Source organism: Sarcophilus harrisii, chromosome 1 (assembly GCF_902635505.1).
Source record: "Sarcophilus harrisii chromosome 1, mSarHar1.11, whole genome shotgun sequence".
Classification (NCBI taxonomy): domain Eukaryota; kingdom Metazoa; phylum Chordata; class Mammalia; order Dasyuromorphia; family Dasyuridae; genus Sarcophilus; species Sarcophilus harrisii.
The window spans coordinates 376,681,468-376,704,609 of record NC_045426.1 but is presented as its reverse complement, the minus strand read 5'-3'; positions in this window follow the sequence as shown (position 1 = coordinate 376,704,609).

Genomic DNA, 23,142 nt, shown 5'->3' with positions numbered 1-23,142 from the left:
GAGACAAAGTTTGAACTCAGGTCTTCCTATCTCCAAATCCAGCAATCTGTCTATATACCACTTATCAAATTATAGTGTTCAAAACTTCCAATCAGATTATCTAGCACAAACTTATCATTTTATAGATAACAATAATACATAGATGTTTGGATGTTTAAAAATTATTCCTCAAAATCTTATGAAGGGATCTTTTAGGTATCACCTTGATTTTATGGACAAGAAAACTGAAATCCAGAGTTGCCTACTGATTTTTCCAAAGTCACATAGATAATAAATGGGAAAAAAATAAGATTTTTAACTCAAACGTAGCTATCAGGTATTCCAATCCCTTCATTTAGCAAACAAGGAGTCTGAGGTACAAAGAAATTGTGACTTGATCAAGGTTTCATAGAATTAGGAGCTGGATTTTTAATCTGTCATCTAAAGCAAGGCTTGTTCCCTAGTCCTCCATTTCCAAATATGAGTCCTTTGCAAATTTAGCTTATTTTATTTATTTATTTATATTGAGCCACACCTGTAATTTTATCTCTCCATTTTAAAGGATTATTGAATGAATGAATGAATGGATAGCTGCATGACCAACTGACTGACTAAACAGTTACTTTAGGAATAAAAAAAAAAAAACCCTTTTTATTTACTAAAGCCATATTTTTTGTTTGTTTATTATCCTCCCTTTCTCTCTTTTCCTGCCTTTCTTTTTCTTTCTTTCTTTTTCTCCCTTCCTTGTCCTCCCTTTTCTCTCAGACATCCAAGATTCTGCATGTTATATCTGTTTTCATATGACTGACAAGCAGAACAAACACTGGTAGCCCATTAGAAAAAGCATAGGCCATCCCACTGACCATCAAAAGTATTAAATGACTTAAATTCAGAATACTAAAAGGAGGGGAAAGGTGAACAATAAAGAGTAGCATTTGAAATAATAGCTGTGCTCACATAGAAAATTTCCACTTGGTGGGTATGCCTTGTACCAAGCCTAAGTAACTAACAGAACGGGTGGGTTGAATTTCATTTGGAATAGTTCTTCGCTTGATGGTTAAAATCCTCATCAGCGTAAGCTCCCCCCAAAAGAAGTTATTTCACTCAAGGCTTGTCGACTTCTATTAGATCACCCAGGGCATTAATTTCAATTTTCATGTTTTTGCTCTTTAAAAAAGGGTGGGGAAAGAAATAGGGGGGAGGTGGGAAACTTTGTGCCAAAAGCTTAGCTGCCAGCTGTTGGGGGGAAAAATGATTTCTATTGAATACTGCACTTTGGAATGAAAGAAAACATTGTCTAAATGAAGCTGGGGCTCTCATTCACCTATGCCTATATTACTGTGAAATCAATTATGTGGGCTCTTTCGAAAGTTACTGATTGTAGCAAATTGAATGGCCTTCATTTCAGCATAATTTGGAGAGGTTGATGTAATCAGAGACCTTACACCACGGTGAGATACAAGATTCGTGATATTCAGATGGGAAAAAAGCTACAGTGGTTAAGCTTGTTCGGCACCTTCCGCTTACCGGCTGTAATGCTTTCATAAGTACAAATGAAATTGTTTTGATGAAGGCGGAGACAGTTCTGAAGGGATGTGTGAGGTGGAAAAGGGAGTGGAAATAAGGTTGCCGGAAATCACGGTATTGTCCTCATATGCAAGGAAGCTGTAGAATCTAATCCTGGGCATAATTGGCTGCAAATGAAACACTTTAATATCAAATCTTGAGTTATGCCCCAGAGCCGAGGTTCAGGTTTATACGAGCTACATGTGAACAGAGGTGAAATACCCCCTTTTGCTTGCAGTGAATATTTGTTCCACTTCATTCTGTTGGAAGTCTGGAGACCCAAATAATTGCTCTTCAAATTATAAATTGAGTGTCTTTAGCCCCAAGACAATTGTCAGCTTGAAGAAATTCATGGTAGTTTTGGTTTCAGGACATTAGCCTGAATGAAACATGTAGTGTTGTGGGGGAGTTGTAATGGGCTGTATTTGGAAACTAGATTTTTATTTGATGTTCCCTTGTTCCTCTTTTTGAATGGGACAATCAGCTCTGCACTGAGATGAAAAGATAATGGAACATTCAAAATCAATCAAAGGTCAACATAAGTGGAAAGATAACTTTCCATTGGTGAAAGAAAAAGAAAGTTACCTAAGTTTCTGATAAGTGTAAGAAAGGAACAAAATAGAAATGTGGCAGAATATCTGGTAAGCATAGAAAATAAATGGAGATGAGTGAGAGCAACAGAGAAAGAAAGCATAGACAAGTCTTAGAAGCTCAAAAAGCTTTCCTTATAAAATGTCCTATTCCTTATAAAATCTTTTATCTAACAATCCAAATATTTATTTCTTGGAGGTGCTGCTGACAAAACCCTCCTTAATTCTACAAACAATTGTGTTCATTCCATAGGAATGAAGGAGATATTTCATCCATATTGTCTCCCATGCAATTCTTATTCATGATCTTTGATAATTTTTTTTTTATTTTCATTGTAAATTTTGATTCATCCATACCTTCATTTATTTATTTGTTCATTCATTTCAATCATTTGTTTATCTTGGTTGGAACTCTCTATCTCACACAGCTCAGAAATAAAGTAGTCATTCACAAGTCTAGTCCTACTAGTGATCACCTGGGATCTTTGAATATTTTTGTTTCCCACCTAAAACAATTTACTCTTTAAACAATCAGTTCATTTCAGACCCTGAGGTCTCACGATATGGATGTAGGACTTAATGTATATACTTATCACATTAGCCTACTCCAGTTCAGAACTCTAGCTACCAGCAACAGTCTCTCATAGCAGAAATTACAGATGTCACCATAACTTGCTTCCAAACTTTCTTTTAGAACCTATATTTATATCTTTTTTTTTTTTTTGGTTCCCAATATTTTACCATTTTACACACAGATTAAATCCATCTTTTTATTAAAAAAATACAACAATTAAGCAAAACAAACCAGCCTAGTGACTTAGTGAATTAATATGTATTATCCAGTACCTATGTAGAATTTCTGTCTTCTTAAAGAAAGAAGTTACTTCTTCAAATGTTCCTAGATCTAATGTAAGTCAAATCCTTTGAGTTTAGTTAGATGGCACAGTAGATAAAGTTCAGGCTCTAAAGTCAGGGAGAGCTGAGTTCAAATTTGGCTTAAGATGTATATAAACTGTGTGATTTTAAACAAGTCACTTATTCTTTTTCTTTCAGTTTCTTCAACTGTAAAATGATTATCATTTCAGTATGTACCTCACAGAGTTGTTGTAAAGATCAAATGATATAATATTTGATATAGCATTACTTGGCATTTATTAGACACCTAATAAAAGCTAATTCCTGCATGCACTCTACTCTCTGCTACCCCACCTCCAATTTAGACACAAGTAAAGGACTTTAACTATCCATCCATTATCCATCTTTCTTGTTCCATAGTCCTTGGTTTTTTTTTTTTTTTTTTTGATGACTTTTTTTTAATGACGCTTCTAATGTGTAGTTCTTTTTTGATAATGCTCTGTAGCCTGTTTATGCACAACATGAGTGCCTTCCATTACCCTGTGGGTGACCTACAACTTTAGTTCTTCAAGGACTATGATTTTATATTATTTGGCCACCTTTCAGTGCCTCTTTCATTCTTGCATAAAATCTTCAGAGCAGAACTATAATTTGAATTATATTTCTTTTATCTTGAACTCTCACTTCATCATTCGTGGACTATTTGATCACATATTTCACTGACAATTTTTAGTGACATTACATTATTAACATAATAATATTCTCATAGTGCTTCAGCAATTGCAAAGCACTTTACATTTAAAATGTCTTATATTCAGTGAACTTATATCTACCATGTGGGTTTTTATTGTCCTTTGATATTTGCAATCTCTAGTCTTCTGAGATTGTGGTGCTCTTTGATTCCTAAGTACAAAGCATCATAAGAAAGTTTCAGCAATATCTTATATCAATCATTAATGTCTTTGAAATGAGTGCTTCCTATAGGGGTACAAATTCCAACTGCTCCTTATCTTTTCATCCTGTGTGACTCTTGTTCATGTCCTTCAACAACACTTTGTATAGAGTCCACTTAACATATTGGATACAGAGCTCTATATTTCTGGGTACTACGGAGACACAAATGAATAACTTTCCTATCCATCCATTATCTAACAGTCTTGTCCCAGAGTTGGTCAAGTTTCATTTCCCACTCCATGTTTTTTGATGACATTTAAAAAATGATGCTTCTAATGTGAAGCTTTTTATTAATAATTTTCATGTGAATCTTTCCATTACCCTGCGTGTGACTTAAAATGTTAATTCTCTAAGGACTATGGTTTTCTTTTTCTTTCTTTTTTAAATTATTATTATAGCTTTTTTATTTACAAGATATATGCATGGGTAATTTTTCAGCATTGACAAATGCAAAATCTTTTGTTCCAACTTTTCCCCTTTCCTCCCACCCCTTCCCCCAGATGGCAGATTGACCAATACATGTTAAATATGTTAAAGTATAAGTTAAATACAATAAGGACCATGATTTTCTATTACTTGTAGCCATATATTATAGATCAGCAAGCTATGACCCATAGGCCAAGTCTGACTTAAAGAATTATTTTGTAGAGTGGCCAGATAATAATGATTGTTACTTTTTTTAAAAAGCTATTCTTAGTTTAATAATTTAGGATTTGGCCATTGGGCCATACTTTCTCAATTCCTGATAGAATTGTTAGAAGAAAATAGATTTTTGTTTCCAGAAGAAGTTTAGAGTCATTTAAAACATTTCAAAATTTCCTCAACTCGAGCTGATTTATAGTTTGCCCCACTCAGTTCTGGGTCAACTATATTGTCCAGACACATTATCTTTGTAATTTTTTTTTATGACTAATCAGCTACATTGCCTGGGTTATGCAACTTGTAAATCATTATATAAATCTTGACAAAAACTTTTCTATTTTCTGTTTGTGATAATGCTGGCACATCCATACATGAATAGGTCTTGGATGATTTGTTCTAATTGAGTGTCTCACTAATCCTTCTGCAAACTCACTTTCTCTTTACTGCTTATACTTTTTATGTGGTAATAATATTCATAATCATTTATCATATTTATATATAAAATCTTATAAATTAACATCTTGTCTAAATTTATATTATCCTTGACTTTTGTTTTCCTTTAATTGGTAAAGAGCTAAAGTATTTATTGACTAAGTGAATTTTTAGGATGTTTTGGCCTTTTTCTTATGGTGATTAATTTATATTAGTTAAAATTATTTAGGACATGGGCGTAGCTTCTGTTGATAAATGTTATTTTTTCCATTTCCCATATTCCACATTAATAACTTGCCAAAATAAGTTTAAAAGTATTTTAATTGTATTCCATATCTTCTCATTTTTATTCTTTATTTTGGAATTTAGTATGCTTTGTGCCCTAACAAGAAAGTAGTATGACTATGTAGATTCACTTTTAAAAATAAGAGAGTATGGATGCTGAGTGAAGAATTTTACTTTTATAGATAAGGAGTATCTATATGTATATGTATTTGTGTGTGTATAAATTATGCATATTATATATGTCCACATTGGTATTTCTAAATATTACTTATAAGGAGATACGAAAAAACATTTCTATAATCTCAATAATCTCTTCCATCAATTCTTTTTTAAAGGAAGATTTCAATTCTTTCCAAGAAGGGAGCTGGACAGTTGAATTACAGAAATAGATGATCTATTTTTCTAAGAAAGGGAGCACTGGACTTGAATTATATCCATTTACCTTCTAAATTTTATTAGTGTAGGGGAAAATCATTTTTAATTGCAATCTATCCCTTTCCTTTAACAGGTGACAAAAGTTTATATATAAAGTTTAAGCGCTTTTCCACTAAAGGGCAGTCACACAAAAATCACACTTACTAAATAAATCCATTTATCCAAGCAAATAGTAAGCACAAATCAGAGAGGTTGTGCAGAATAGAATATACTAACTAATGCACAGCTTTAACTAACTTTTCCACTGAGAGTAAGATCTCTCACACACACAAATATATACACACACACAGATACAGACTTAACACAGACTAGAGGAAAAGTGGGAAAAGAGATTGGCTTAGAATGCTACATATTATATTCTTCCCAGGAATCTTTCTCTCCTTTCAGAGATATCAAACTGAAGACTCTCTAGAACTATTTGTGTTCTCTCTCAGAGCTGGAAGCCAGAAGATCAAATTTTCTTTCCTGCCAAGCAATGACCAACTCTGCTCCTCACACAGGTAAAAATAACTGAAGATAGTTTTATACAAATGGACTTGATCCTTTAGTTATAATAGCAATAAAAATTTGTTAGAAGCTATCACTTTTTTTGGAGAGATGACCAGGGGGTCACATAAGACAAAGTGTCACCATAGAACCTAGTTACATCCCTTTTTAAGATCTTTTTGCCTGTACTACCCATATGATCTTTTATAAATCACTTGGTTGTTGGGGGCCCTAGTTCCTCATCTTTAAATGAGTATATTTACCTATGAAGTTCATCCAATGATTCTAATAAATCTTCACAAATCATAGTACTTTTGATTTCATTATTACTAAGTTGGTGGCTAGAATGAATTTACCTTGTATGAAAAAAAAATGCTATGTAATTTTGTTAAACAAGGATTTAAGGGAATTAAGATGGCAGAGAGTAGACAGATCTTTGTCTGAGCTCTTCCTTGCTTCCCTCAGAGCGAGACCAGATCAAGACTCTAAATGGATTTTGGAGTGATAGATTCCACAAATAATAGGAGTGTAAAAAAATTCCAGCAGAAAATATTTTGAAAGAACTTCAGGAAAAGGCTGTCTCAATTGCGGAAGAAAGGTTGTGGCCCAGCACAGACTCAGTTCAGGGACCCAGGGAGGAGAAGCCTATGAAAAATGGGGGAAATTTCCTGGGAGATTCTTAGCCAAAATACAGCAATATTGGCTACTCTGTCCTGGTTCAGAAGTCAGTGGATCAGCAAACTAGCTGTGAGATTTCCAATACAATTATACAAGGCAAAAAGGAAACCATTGAACCTCAGCAAAACATGGGACTTGGTCACACTCAGCTAGTATAGGAAGAAAGCTAGCAGTACTGATCCCAGGGCAGAATGTAGCCATTGTCACCTGTAGAGGAATTTTTAGATAATCTACCCTTTACCCTAAGAACAGACCTCAATCTTTAAAAATGTCCAAAAATGAAAACAAGCTCTGACCATAGATACCTATTATGGAGACAGGGAAGAACAGACTTCAAACCCTGAGGCACTAAATGTAAAATGTCTCCAGATAAAGCATCAACTAGTGATATGAGTCCATCTCCAACTCAAAAGGCTCTATTGAAAGAATTTAGAAAGGATCTTAAAAGAGACCTAGAGTTTGGAAAAGGAAACAGAAGTTATCTGAAGAAAACTCAAAAAATAGATTAAAGCAAAACAGAAAAAGAATACAACTCCTTAAAAATGGATTTGGCAAAATGGAAAAACAACTTCTTAAAAAGCATAATTAGTGAAATGGGAAAAGAAGATAACTCCCTAAAAAATAGAATTGATGAAGTAGGGGGGGAAATTCCAATGAATAAAACAACTTATTTAAAAATTCAATTGGCCAAATGCAAAAGGAGTTAAAAAAAAGCTACCAAAAGAAGATAATTCACTAAAAATTAATGAATAATTGTGAATAAACCAAGAGTGAAAAAAACTAAAAGGCAATGACCTTTAGCAAAGTTGCAGGATACAAAATAAATCCACATACATCATCACCATTTCTATGTCTTATCAACAAAGTTTAGCAGCAACAGATACAAAGAGAAATTCCATTTAAAATAACTGTAGATACTATAAAACATTTGGGGCTCTACCTGCAAAGGCAAAATCAGGAACTATATGAATATAATTTAAAAACACTTTTCATATAAACAAAGCTTGCTCTAAACAATTGGAAGAATATCAAATGCCCATGGGTAGGTCCAAGCTAATATAATGAAAATGACAATGCTACCTAAATTAACCTAGTTATTCTGCCTAGAATTTACTTTAATTAAATTAAGCCGCTTAGAAATTACTTTACAGAGTTAGAAAAAAAAATAATAGCAAAGTTCATATGAAAGAAGAAAAGGTCAAGAATTTCAAGGGAATTAATGAAAAAATGCAAATGAAGGTGGCCTAGGTGTACCAGACCTAAATATAAAGCAGCAATCATCAAAACCATTTGTTACTGGCTAAGAAATAGAGTAGTTTATGATTGGAATAGGTTAGGTTCATAAAACACTTTAGTCAATGATTATTATAATCTAGTGTTTGATAAACTCAAAGATCTGAGCTTCTGGGATAAGAACTCACTATTTGACAAATATTTCTGGGAAAATTGGCAAGTTGTATGGCAGAATTTAGGCACTGACTAATACCTAACACATTATATCAAGATAACGTCAAAATGGGTTTAGGCATTTTTAGATTTAGTCATTAAGACTGTTAACATAAGCAAACTGGAAGAACAAAAGATAGTCTATCCCTCAGAACTGTGGAGAAGGAGGGAATTTATGGTCAAAGAAGGAAACTAGAGTACATTATGAAATGCAAAATGGATAATTTTGATTATATTAAGTTAAAAAGTTTTTGTAGAAACAAAATCAATGCAGCCAAGATTAGAAGGGAAGCAGAAAACTGGCAAAAAAAAAAAAAAAAAAAAAAACTACATCTAAGTGTTCTGATAAAGGGTTCATTTCTAAAATATATAGAGAATTGATCCACATTTATAAGAATACAAGCCATTCTCCAATTGATAAATGGTCAGAGCACACAAGCAGACAATTTTCAAATAAAGAAATTAAAAACATTTCTAGTCATATGAAGAAATGCTCTAAATCACTATTAATCAGAGAAATTCAAATTAAGACAACCCTGAAGTACCACTACATACCTTCCAAATTGACTAAGATGATAGGAAATGATAATGATAAATGTTGGAGGGGATGTGGGAAAACTGGGACACAAATACATTTTTGGTGGGTTTGTAAACTGATTCAACTTTTTTTTGGAATGCAATATGGAACTATGCCCAAAGGACTATCAAACTGTGCATACCCTTTGATCCATCAGTGTCTTTATTGGGCCTTTGTCTTAAAGAGATCATTAAAAAAGGGAATGGATCCACATGTACAAAAATGTTTGTAATAGTCCTTTTTGTAGTGGCAAGGAACTGGAAACTGAGTGGATGTCCATCAGTTGTGAAATGGCTGATTAAGTTACAGCATATGAATGTTATAGAATATTGTTGTTACATAGGAAATGATCATCAGGATGAATTCAGAAAGGCCTGGAGAGATTTATATGAACTCACACTAAGTGAAGTGAGTAGAACTAATCAAGACAATCAGTACACAGCAACAAGACTATGCAATGATCAATTCTGATGGATGAGTCTCTTTTCAACAATGGGGTGATTCAGGCAAATTCCAATAGACTTGTGCTAGAGAGAGACATTTGCATGCAGACTGTGGGGACTGAATAAGGATCACAACATAGTATTTTCATCTTTTTTGTTGTTGTTTGCTTGGTTTTTGTTTTTTCTCATTTTTTTTCCTTTTTGATCTTATTTTTCTTGTGTAGTATATAATTGGGGAAATATGTATAGAAGTATTGCACATGTTTAACATTTATTGAATTATTTGCTGACTAAGAGAGGGAGTGGGGGAAAGAAAGGGAGAAAAACTTTAGAACACAAGGTTTTACAAGGGTGAATGTTGAAACTTAAGAATTTATTTTGAAAATAAAAAGCTAAAAAAAGATTAATTAGGAAGAATGTTTTTTTTTTTTGGGGGGGAGGCAATATTCAATCTAGATTAAAGGTCCAAATTTTTAATGATGGAAAAAATACTCTAGAAATTGTTTATTTGCATATAATATAGTAATTATATATATTTTTTTAAATTTTGAATTCATCAAAGTAAAAATATTTATTTGGCAATGTTTTGCTGAATTAGTATTCTAAAATTTATAAAATCACATTTATTTTAGAAGTCATTTACATTCTAACGAAACTCTTAGCAAAAATTCATTGAAAGCTCTTTTTATCCTCAGGTTTTTACAAGGTATTATTGTACTAATAGATTGAAACAAGGTTTTTGACTATGATCTCAAAAGCTAATTGGGAATATGAGATAAACATATGAATCCACAGTGCAAGACAATAAACATGGATTCAAAATCTGGAATATGAAGTATAGATAATAACTGCCAAAGGAATTAAAAGATAACAGGATTTGTAAGAATTGTTGTAATTTTAAAATGAAGTCAAATTTGGCTTGCTTTAAATGGTGAATAGATTTTGGAGGGAAAAGTGATATGTTTGCATGTTTGACAGAATAATTCTGGAAAAGATAAAGAAATAACAAGGAATATGACATGTATGTAGTGTGGGAGAGGAAGCTTGTTCAGAATATTTCTGGTCAATCTTATTGCTGCTTCCTAAGTAAAGTTAGTAAAATTACAGACTATAAATGGAAGGTAACATAGACAATGAAGTGTCACATCTTAAAGTGAACTGCAAAGGATAGTTCACACTTTGTTAACCATTTAAAAGGTGTGAAGATTTTCTTTAATCCAATTAGATAGAATTATAGATTAGTTTATTATTGACTAGAGCTGTGTTAGGGCAAGATGACTATGGTTTTTGGCATTTAATCTTTTCTTGAGAGGCTTCACACATTGTTTCTTTAGGTAGGAGAGGGCTGCTCTTTTCTGTGTCTTTAATCTCCCTTTTGGTCATGTTATCTTGCAGTTGAGCTAATTGCCCAGCAGGAGGTACTGCATCTACTAGAAAGCAAGCCCAGTCAGTCAAACTACAAGGTATGTGCATATGATTTTAAAAAGAGTTACGCCTGCCTATCAAAAACTAGTGGGAAGCAGACTCAGGAAATGATTTACCCTAAAGAAAGGCTATATTGTAGGAGAGTGGTTACAAGATGAGCATGAAAACAGAAATGATCCTTCAATGCCAGAAGTGTAAGTTGTCCAGTTTTATCTTTTTTTTAAATTCCTTACATATAGACCTTTACTACTGTACAAAATTGATGCCCCTCATTCTCTATATAATTATGGGAAAGTTTACTCCTGGTTTATAGGGGAATGTTTGTTCTTATGTCATTTTAGTCAATACTTTTACATTTTCCTGTTTTGTATACTGTCTGCCTGTTGAGGAGATATACTTTGGTAGGGATTTGTAAGCTATATTTTTAGGAGTTTGAATCCACATAGGACCTTAAATGAATCTAGTAAACCCCATGGGGCTCCAAACTGTGAATTAGAGTTGTTCTAGAAGAGCTATGTCAAGCTGATAGGATCTGGCTTCTGGGAGATGGCTGGAGCTGAATAAAGCAACAAACAATAGGATAGTCAGGAATCAAAATGAAGTTTAATTTTAGAGGGAGGGAAAGGGTTTGCAAGCTGTAGCTGCTCCTATTGTGGTGGAAGAGGGAGACAGCTTTATTGTAGGCAGATCTTAATACTTAATATCAAATGGCTACAAAGTTAGCTGTAGAGATGAAAAAGAAAGGTAAGGGCAACAATGTAACAAGTTTTATTTATAATTGGTCTTCATGACCAGAAAAATTTCTTGGATTTTGCTGTGACTGAGATCATCCAGTTGATGACTGAAAAGGATTGTTTTATGCCAGAATCAGATCATAGCCTGCTTGCTGGTCCTTAGCTCTGGAAAATAGGGTGTCTCCTAATATCTTGAAAGGTTCTACAAATGTAAAATGACTCATCACTTTTTTTATTCTTTTAATTCAAATAAAATCTTCCTTTATTTTCTGTCTCTACTATATGTTAGTAGTATTCTCAACAATAACCAATCCCGAGACTGTCAAAATACACTGTTTCTTTCATTTTTTTTCTCTGCTGTCTAAGAAATGACCATCTTGAAGAGAGAGATATCTGGTGGTGGTGGTGGTAGTGGAAAATTACCTATCATTACACAAATCCAAATGGTATCTATTTTTTTTTTCTTTTTTGGAAATTAGTTTTTCTATCTTTAGTTTTCTTTTGTGAGGCAATTGGGGTTAAGTGACAGCTAGGACGTGTTTAGTACCTGAGGTCTGATATGACCTCAGATACTTTATGTTCTATCCCCTGCACCATCTAACTGTCCCAAAATGTTATCTATTGAGAACAGTAAAATATATAAGACTACGTGAAGAGTTCCATGACATCAAAAAGAGCCAATCTTGTTTAGTCAAACTCTTTCCAAACTAGTGTAACAACAATCATAGGATAAAGGTATTTTTCTACTTTTCATCCAAAATGTTTAATATTTTGTACAGTTCTTTATTTAATGAGCCTGGCAGTACAAAAACAAACAAACAAACAAATAAATAAATAGTTGCTCATGTTGCTTAAACGTTTTCTACAAGAGGTATATATATTTACCTTTAATAATTGGAGCATAATCATCTTTTAAAGATAACTCTGAAAGACCCATGGCATTCATATTGACAGATAACTCCTGTCACATCAAGGATTTAATAGATATACTATTCTGAAAGTCTGATAGGCTTACCGCCCAGGATCTAACCATACTTAGTAAACATCATCAGATCATAAACAAAACTGGGTAATGTTGGATTAGGAAGAGTTAATGAATTCCATCTTCTTGTTCTAAAAAAAAAATAGGCTCTATTATATTTCTCTATAAATATTTCTTTTCTCTTCTCCAAATACTTCATTCCTTTTCTTCTTCTCCATAGATTTCTTCTTCCCTGCTCTCTTTTTTGTTTCCTATTTTCATAATCCTCTCTGTTCTGTTTTTTGCTTATTCATCTTATCCATATGGATGAGTTTCACAAATAATAACATGTTTCTTAGTTGATCAGATCACACAATAGTGTTTATTTTCTTAAATGTACCTTAGATGTAACAATCAATTAACAAATACAAATATTCTTTCCTATTTCCACAATAACTCTTCTGCCTATTCCATCCTTTTCATTGATACAGCCACCACGCTTCTTTAGGTCCTTATTACCTCTCACCAAAAATATTATAATAGTCTTCTAATTAATTGAGCACCCTGTCTTAAGACTCCATTTTCTCCAATTCACTTTTCACATAGCTGCTAAACTGGTTTCCCAAAGTACAAATCTGGCTATATCATTTCTACTCAATCAATTCCAGTGGTTCTCTATTATTTCCAGGATCAAATATATTATCTTCTGTTTGATATTTAAAGTCTTTGATAAATTAATTTAAGCCTACCTTTCCAACCCTACTGCACAGTCCTCCACTTCTGGAACATAATAGTCTAACCAGAGCAGCCTTTTTTTTCCCCCCCTCATATATGCTACTCCATCTTCCCATCTCTGTCCTCTTGCTCTGGCTGTCCCAGGGGGCCTGAATAAAACTCCTTTTTGACTTCTATCTCAAAATACCTTGTTTCCTTCAGTGTTCAGTTCAATTATTATCATCTAAAGAAGACTTTTCCTGATATTCTAGCTGCTAATATCACCATACCTTCAAAATACAGATATACTCCATTACCTTTTATGCATATATGTGTATATATGAGTGTGTGTATGTGTATGTGAGAGAGATATATGTGCATAGTACATACATGATACATACATATGTGTTTGTGTGTTAACTCCCTCAGTTTACTAAATTTCTTGTGTCAGAGGCTGGTTTTAATTTTTGTCTTTGAATGCCTAGTACTTAAGGTATTGTCTGACACAAGTAATACTTAATAAATGAATATTTGATTGATTAATTGAAATATACTGAGCCCTCATTCATGTTCCTTGAAGTATAGGAAGGATATACATAAAATAAAAACAAAACAAAATATGATTTTTATCTTCAAGGAGTTCAAAAATTATTTGGAAACAACTAATATACACAAGTAAAATCCTTTCAAAACAAAATATATTTTTTGTATGTGTATAAATATATTACTGCATATATGTTCATATCTCTCTACATGTACTTATATATGCATCTATTTTAACTCTGTAATTGTATGAGCTTTCTCTTTAAATTTATTTATCTAAATTAATGATAGCATGATATATAAGCATAGCAAATAATAAAAAAAACCCTGCAACTGACAAATGAGAAAGATCAATTCATGTTATAAAAGTGAGTGATGACAGATGAATAACCTGACTTTATATTATTATCATTATCTACAAAAAAGCAAGATCTCCAATAGCTTGGATAGATTATTTGTGAAAGTTTTGAAGCAGATGGACAATTATCATATAGGGTTACAGGGAATATATGGGTTGCATTTTGTACCAGGGGAGGGAATACACACTCTTCATAATTTGACATCCCCCAAAACTTTCTACTCTTCTTATATCTATCACCATACCACCATCATCATTTGTCCTCTGTGGTGAAGTCACCCTGGTCTCCTTGATGTTTCTTGAATAAAATGCTCTATCTCTAGACTCCAATGGCTTCTTCACCCAACTGAACTGTTCAATCTTTTCATCTCTACCTTCTGATTTCCTTCTGATCATTTCTAATTTATCCTGTAAAAAAGTTTTGTTTTTTTTTTACCCCCATATTATCCTCCAGGAAACTGTGAGCTCCTTTAGAACTTTTGAAATCCTAATATCTTAATCAATTATTATCTTTCTCCTTTTCATTCTCTTTTCTCTTGTATCTAGACATGTCAGCCATGGACCTTCTGAAAAATAAGACCCTGTTTTGGCTTTATTTCACTCAAGAACTTTTCCTTGATACCCTGGATTAGAAGTAATCTCTCCTTCACTAGCCTCTCTTGCTTTTCTCTCTTTTCCCATGGAAACACTAACTTTTATCATCTTTATTTTTCTAGCTGCTTTAACTTCCAGATAAATTATAAGTTCCTTGAGGTCAGTGACAGTGATATGTTTCAGTATGTCCACTATGACTATCCAATAGGAGCTTAACAAATGTTGAATATTATTTAATATTTAGTGATATAGACTATTTGTGAGGATTGCTAATCTTTTATTAATCCTTAAAGAACAATTGCCACACTCCCAGAAGATTTCAAACATAGGCCACTATCCAAAATGTGGCAGAAAGCATTCATGTTCAAGTATAAATTGGACTAGTTGGCCTGAGTGCCCATTCATTAGTGAAATTCTGTGAAACTGAAAATATGATTCATAAATGCTTTCCTGGACGGTTGCATGGTCCATATTGCCTTATATTCTACTGGGACTTGGGGTAACTAGATAGTAAGATATGCTTTATAATGAAATGATCTTTGAAATAAATTTATCATTTGTATCCTTATTTGCTTCATCAGCAAATCTTCACCTACAGCTCCTCCCTTGTTTCTAGCTATGAATTTCAGCCTTCAGGAATTATTGGACAGAAAGCTGATCAGTCAGCAAAAAGCTTCTTTCCTAGAATAAGTTTTCCTTATAAAAGTTTTGGATGAACCGCTGATGACTGATTCTGGATGCCAACTGTCTTGTGTCTACTTATTGATCTTCTTCTTGAGTCACTTTCCTGTCTGTACCTCAGATACTTGCAAGACTTCAGGAGTTCTGTTTTGACTGATTGCTATCTGTGAACTTGAGAATTGGTCCCTATGGCTTTGTTATCAAGAAGTGAGTGATGACCCACAAATAATTTCCTACCTCCTGAATTTGATTTTTATTTTAAAATATATGCAAATATTTGTAAGACCCTTACTCTATTTTTTTTTTTTATTGAGGCATTTGGGGTTAAGTGACTTGATCAGGGTTACACAGCTAGGAAGTGTTAAGTGTCTGAAACCAGATTTGAACTCAGATCCTTCTGACTTCAGGGCTGGTGCTAGGTGGCTAGCTGCACCCTCTTACTCTATTTTTTTTAATCTGGACCTACAATTGTATAGTATAGAAAAGCCTTTGCTGAGGAAAATCCTGCCACTGGTGTAGAACAGTATCTCTATTGAAATTATGGTGTTACAAAGTTGCCTGCCTATGTTCATCCAATCAGTAAATATTAGATTTTAAACTTCAACCTGAATTTTCAAGGTTGGCCTTCTATCTTCTACTGTTCAGTCCTTTTTTTTTTAAACCATGAAAATAATAATGTGGGTAAATTATTTCAAGAAAGTTGCAATGTTAGTAAAGACATAAAAAGGAATAGATGGGTTTTATTTCTAGATAGTTGAAACTAGGGGTCTTCTATCACACAGTAAGTCAGAATTTGTAGAGTTTGGGGAATAATAGGCCTTTCCACAAAGTTCCTTTGACTTTAATAGGCCCCATGTGGCTAAGCTCCCCAAAACCATTTTGAACATTCATCTCAAGGTGTGAATGAACAAAATGCAGTTCCTGCCCTGCTGGGTGTGCTCGCTTAATTAATGTGATTATAATGACTGCCAGGGACTGTAAATTTCCTATGTCACCTAATGTCCTCAAGTTTCCGTAGAGTAATGAGCTCTGCAATAGTGAACCATTAGCATGGGAAAGTACAAGTACATAGCTTAAAAATAGAGGAAGAAGAGGAAAAGGAGGAGGAGAAGGAGGAAGAAGAGAAAAAAAGAAGAGGGAAAAGAGGAAAAATAGTAATAGTAGTAGTAGTAGTAGTAGTAGTAGTAGTAGTAGAGGTAGTAGTAATAGTAGTAGTAATAGTAATAGTAGTAGAAAGATATCAGCTCAAGTGGATATATGTGATCCAAAACTTCACATTTTTGAATGAAGATATAAAGCTATGACTTCAAGAACAAATTCAGCATTAATCCAAGGCATGTTTCTATTAAATCTCATAGACTAAAAAAAGGAATGAATTTGAACTTATCTATTAACTCTTTTGATGAGTATTTATTCAGCTGCTCTATTGATGGTAGCTAGTTGAGAATCAGAGGAGAATTAAAAAAAAATATGAGAAATTGTTGTTGCCCTAAGTAATTTTTAGGGATAAACCCAACACTGAAACTATTAAAGAGCAAAGCAGCCAATATAAGTTAAATGCTACATGAAATTTATTAATATCTACTTGTGTTATTTCCACAAATAAACTTTGTAGGTAGCTTTGAACCTAACATAAGAATGTCTCTCTTGTGTTAATTAAAAGAATTGATGACAGTTTGTTGCCTTAAAGTATAGTACTATCTGTTAAAGGATGAGCTATGGGATGGAAAGTATATTTATAATCATGGATATATATGTATGATTATTTAGAATTTTATTTTTAATCACATGCATATGCTTGGATCTCCTGATTATACTATAGCATGCAGGATACCTAGAGTAAAAAGATAATCTTGTATCATAAAGAAGCAAGTGTGTGAATATGCATGTGTGTGTGTGTGTGTGTGTGTGTGTGTGTGTGTTGGAAAGGGGCAGATTGAGAACCCTTGAGTTAATATATAAAAATATGATCAGCAAAACAGTCAGATAAAATGAGCAATTCACACTAAATCATCTCTGTTGCAGAATTAATAGTAAACTGAATAGTTATCTGACCAATCTAATATTATTAATAGAAAAATCATTTTTTCCATGAAAAAGGACAAAATCAATTTGTGCTCTTGTTTTATAGATAAGACAAGTGAGATTTAACTGGTTAAAGGGGTTTTCTAAGGTCATAATCTGTTGCAGAGTTAAGACACCAATACAGATCTTATGACTACATGCTGAATTCTGAATATCTGCTTGATCTGAATGAATGAAAAAGCCTTACTAAGTTTATCCTATTTGTTAAAGAGGGAATAAGGCAAAATGAACAGAGAATTGGCTTCTAAGTTAAGAAGACCTAAGGTGGAAGTATTGTCTTTTTTAAGCAGTGATATGAAAATAAACTTTCTTCCCCAGTTTGGCTTACTAGTTTTTTTCATTTACTTACACAGAGATTTCCATAAGACTCATGTTCTGAAGTATTCACTCATAAAAAGAATGATAGATCCCCAAATGATATGAAATCTGCTTGTCTCAAGGAGAAGAGAGAAAGAAAGGAGAAAAGAAGAAAGAAAGAAGAAATTAAAGAATAAATGAAGGGACAGAGGAAGAAAGGAAAAGAAGAAACAAAGAAAAAAGAAAAATGAGAAGAGAGGAAACAAGGATGGAAGAAATTAATTATATTTTTGAATTGGACACAGTGTTAACTGTGGGTGGATCCTACCCCATTCTAATTAATCACAAAAGACCCAGACATCTTCATTAAATCAACCTATCAAAAATAACCTAGGTATGTTAAGCCATTAATTATTTTCAAGGTAGCATAGGGACATTGGGTCGTTAGATGAAAGTAAATTTTGCCACAAAGGAAATATCTTGTGTTTGGTAAAAAAGAATCAATCACATCTTATGGGGCTAAGTATAAAAGAATGAACAATTCTGGGAATTTTACTAGTTTCCATGATAGGTAAATTTAGTAGTATAACAGCTCTAGCCAAGCATACAAGGTAGAATCAATTAGAGGAGGTTGATGAGAGATCTGGAATCAGAATCCTTACTTCCCACCAAGCCATCACAAATCAACTGCATGAGTTAAAGATATATGGGTGTGCTGCTAGTGATTCAATTGTTAATAAGAGGAGGTATCAGTGACCAAAAAAGTGGTAATGCTTTTAGTATATAATGATAACATTTTGAAAGTGAGACCTTGTCTGGTAGAGGGAAGTGCTGGCTATGGATTGTAGGAAGATACTGATTCTCAGAGCTTAAAAGACAGCTACATGTCAAAGAAGTTTCATAGCATCCCTAGAAAGATAGAAACTATTTGTAACAAGTTCCTTTCAGTATTTCAACCACAAATATTCTATATGTGTGCCTCAGCAACAATATGATGTGCTCATGTTTTTAGGGGCCTTGTGTATAAAGAGGGACTGCCATCAGTTTGAGAGAAATGCCTTTTACCAATTCCTCTTACTATTGTATACCACCATAGTAAAGTTAACAGTTACAGTTAAGTTAAACTGATTCTGATTGATGGAAAGTACACCGCTAGGGATTTGTGTTTGATAATGTTGGAGGCTACAACACTTCAGTGATATACCTAAGGTCCTAAGAATAGTCAGTTTACTCTTTGAGGAATATGGACTGACAAAATAAACAGGAATTGGTGAAGTAATCTCAGAGGAGGTGGAAAAAGAGAAGTAATATGTAAATATAATTAGTAACCCTCAGAGCTGGCAAGTACCTCTGAGTTCAAATATGGTACCCTACATTTGAGAAGAAATCCCTTCTCCCAAATACTCTAAAAACTGATCATCTAGTTTTTTAAAAAATATTTCAATATATTATATATATCTATATTAATATGGCATATATTATATATTTGTATATATTATACATGCAAGACATGCAAGTACATGTGACATGCAAGTACAAAGACAAAATACCAGTATATATGCTGAGATCATAATAATAATATTCCAATATGGGAGATGGAGTTAAAATGGTGGAGTAAAGGCAAGAACTTGGTCAATCTCTCCCCCAAACTGCTCCACATTCCTTTAAATGGACTCTAAAAAATTTTAGAGCATTAGAACACCTCAAAAGACAGAGTAGAACATATTCCAGTTGAAGGCAACTTAGAAGCTCCTCAGAAAAATTCTGTGACACCAGGGTAGGAGTCTACCATACAATCCCAGTATAGACCCAACCCAGCCCCAGCTCTGGCCAGGCTCCCAGCATCACCTAGGAGGGACCTGTGAATCACAGCAATGCTAGAGGCTTCTGGATTTCTCGAGACAGGGACACCAAAGAGGACTCAAATTCAAATGCAGAAAGGCAGAAATAGTAAATACATCCTTTTTGGACTATGATGCAATAAAAATTACATTCAATAAAAAACCAGGGGAAAATAGACCAAAAAGTACTTTTTTTTTTTTTTTTTTTTTTGGACAAGTGGGTCCTTTTCCCTCTTTTACTATGTCCTTGGGATACAGACCCTGTAAAGGTACTGTTGGATCAAAGGATATACACAATTTTATAGTCCTTTGGGCGTAGTGTCAACTACTCTATTTTTTAGCCAGTAGCAGATGGTTTTGATGACTACTGCTTTATAATATAGGTTTAGATGTGGTTCTGCTAGGGAATCTTCATTTGCATTTTTTTCATTAATTCCCTTGAAATTCTTTCCCTTTTGTTCTTTCAGATCAACAAGATTTTTAACTTTTTTTTTTTCTCTTGATATTTTTTTTTCCTATGTCTTACTTTTTTTTTTTCCTGTTTGTTCAGCCTTTTGGTTTGACTATTTCTTGTTTCCTCATGGATTCATTGGTTTCTTTTTGGTCCTTTCAATTTTCAGAGAGTTTGTTGCTTGGGCAAAAATTTATTCCCCATATGCCAAGCTGTTATTTATCTTTTTTTTTTTCTTTTATGTTAAACTTTCATTGTTTTTAAATTATTTTCTCTGAACTTTTTAATTCTACTAATTAAAAAAGACTCCTTAAAAAAAAAAACAAGTCTAGCTCCATCTCATCAAGAAATTATAGTTGAATTTATGCCCTCTGTATTTTTCTCTGAAACACTTGTAGATGTTTTGCAATCATTTTTTTAAACTTTTGTTTCTAGAGTTTCTATGCTATCTTTTTATTCCCCATGTGCCAAGTGTTTCTAGAGTTCCATGCTACCTTAATATTCTTTATACTGAAATAGTTCTTTATAATGTTAGTTACTAAAGGAACCTGACAGAATAGAGCAATTGGATAATTATTTGTGTAGATGTCAATTTGTCTAACTCCCTCCCCCCAAAAAAAAACAGTGAAGAACTTTAGCTAAATAAGCTATTTAACAAAAAACATTTTCTAGATCCATTTGTGTGTGTGTGTGTGTGTGTGTGTGTGTGTGTTTAGTGTCACTAGAAGGTTTTATAAATAAGATTGCAGCTTTATCCATATAATTCTCTGAAAATGTCAACTTACAATTCACATCAATGAATCAACAAAACATTTTGTCCTCCTCCTAAATTATTATCTGGATACCATGGACATTTGCAGGCATGAAGCTGATGCTCAGGAATGCTCTTAAGAAACATAAGTAGAATAGTTTTAGAACTATGCACTATTTCCTAAGAATCAGAACTGGCAATATATGAGTGCCTTGGAGTGGAATCGCTAGGAGTTGTTGGGCAGTGCACCAAGATAGTTACTCAGCATGGTATGAGACAGCCAGAAAAACATTAAGAGATAGTAGATATTCATTATGGGCCATTAGTTAGGCATCAAACTGGCAAAAAAAGCACCAACAGGCAGCAGAATACCAGGGAAATAGGAAGCTGTCAGTCTAGGTAGTCACATCAGTGCACTCCAAAGACTAGAGCACATAACCAAGTAATGCTAATCAATAGATGGCATAGGGCAACAGGAAATATGTGGTACATCCATGATGTCAATGACACTTCCAAATATTTTTCTTACATAATCTATAAGTTTTTATATTATCGCTTCTTGGCAGGTACCACCCATGCCAGTAGAACTGGCATTCATAGGTCTGAAGACATAATTCAGGACATGGAAAGTCCAATTTTATACTTGAGATACCCTTTAGAGATTATCTCCTTCAACACTGATTTAGTAGGGTGAGAAATTGGAGGACCAGAGAAATGAAATGCATTATCCATGGCCAAAAATTTACCAGTGTCAGAGATGGAATTGGATCTTAGATCTCCTGACTTCCAGTCCAATGTTCTTCGACAATATCTAATTGTACAGGAACAGTGTGTAGTACAATTATTTTTACTGCTTCCATGTCTGAGAAAGAAGGAAATATGGAATACCTGATCCCAGGTATGGAGTCTTTGTAGAGCTTTAATCATAGAATTATTCCATAATAAGAACTTCTCCTGGCTTCTAGGACACAGACCTAAGACTTATGAATACATTGTAAGCATATGAAGTACAACATTATAACTTTGTCAAATATAGGTTTTAGACTAACTGGGATATATGAACTCTGTCTCCTCAATATGTTTGCAGGGTCTTAGGGAACAGAATCTCTGCCATACATATACACTTAAATTATATATATATATATATATATATATATATATAATTATATATATATATTGTTAACAGTGCAGTGTGTTAGCTTACAGGGGATGTGATATACATACATATATATATATATATATATATATATATATACACACACATACATATATACACAGAGAGAGAGAGAAAGAGAGAGAGAGAGAGGTGTGTGTGTGTTTACATGTGTGTGTACATATATATTTTTTCCCTTGTTTCAATATATATTAGTAAAACCATCTAGTCTCCTTCTACTTGAATATAGCCTCTTAGAAGCAGGAACCATGCCTTATCTTCCTTTATTATTTACTAAATTGTAAGCTTTTTGAGGACAGGAACACATTCATACATTTGTTTTTATAACATTTTGGTACTTAAAATAGTACATTGAACAATAATCACTTAATAAATGCTTGTTGAATGTTAACTTTTATACTAAACAGTAGTTGTTTGCATGGTGATTTAACTTTTTAGATGTCCATGTCTCCACAATTAGATCCTGAGATCTTTTAGAGTCAATGCGGTGGGATTTTTTAATTTCCTTTTTTTTTACCCAACAAAGGATCTAACAGCAGAAAAATCAGTTAAATTTTGTTAGCTGGATGAGTGTATATCTTTTAATTCATGGTCAAAGCTTAAATTCATATACATCATCTTTGGTAATTTCCTATTGACTGACTCTGTTGGTCCATTTGCACTGCTCTGTGCTGCCAATAATAAGGAAATAGTTCAATCCTCTTTCTCATTTGGGCTGAGAGACTTCCTGGGACTATTTTCTCATTTGTCAAATTGCTTTCTGATGAAAATACCAAGAAAAGAGTTTGAGAAGGGGTTGGAAAAAAAGAGAAGAAGGAAGGAACACAGGCAAAAATCTGCTGATAAATTTAAAAATTTCACTAAAAACATAGCCATGAAATGCCTGAAACTCAAATGTAGAGAATCATGTCTCTTGAAAATAAATATCCCCCAAGCTCATAAACACCAAGGCTAGTGGTCAGGAATGAACAGATGTTTATTGCCTCATGCACCCTCTGCTACTCTGGGATAATCTCTTAAATATCCCAAATCCAGTTTGAATTTAAATTAGATTCATATTTTCTTTCACGATTATTCCATTAAAAATATCATATGATTAGCCAATTAAATGGAGGAAAAAAATCAGTAGGAGAGCAATCCCCTTTAATATTTTCAATTAAGATGT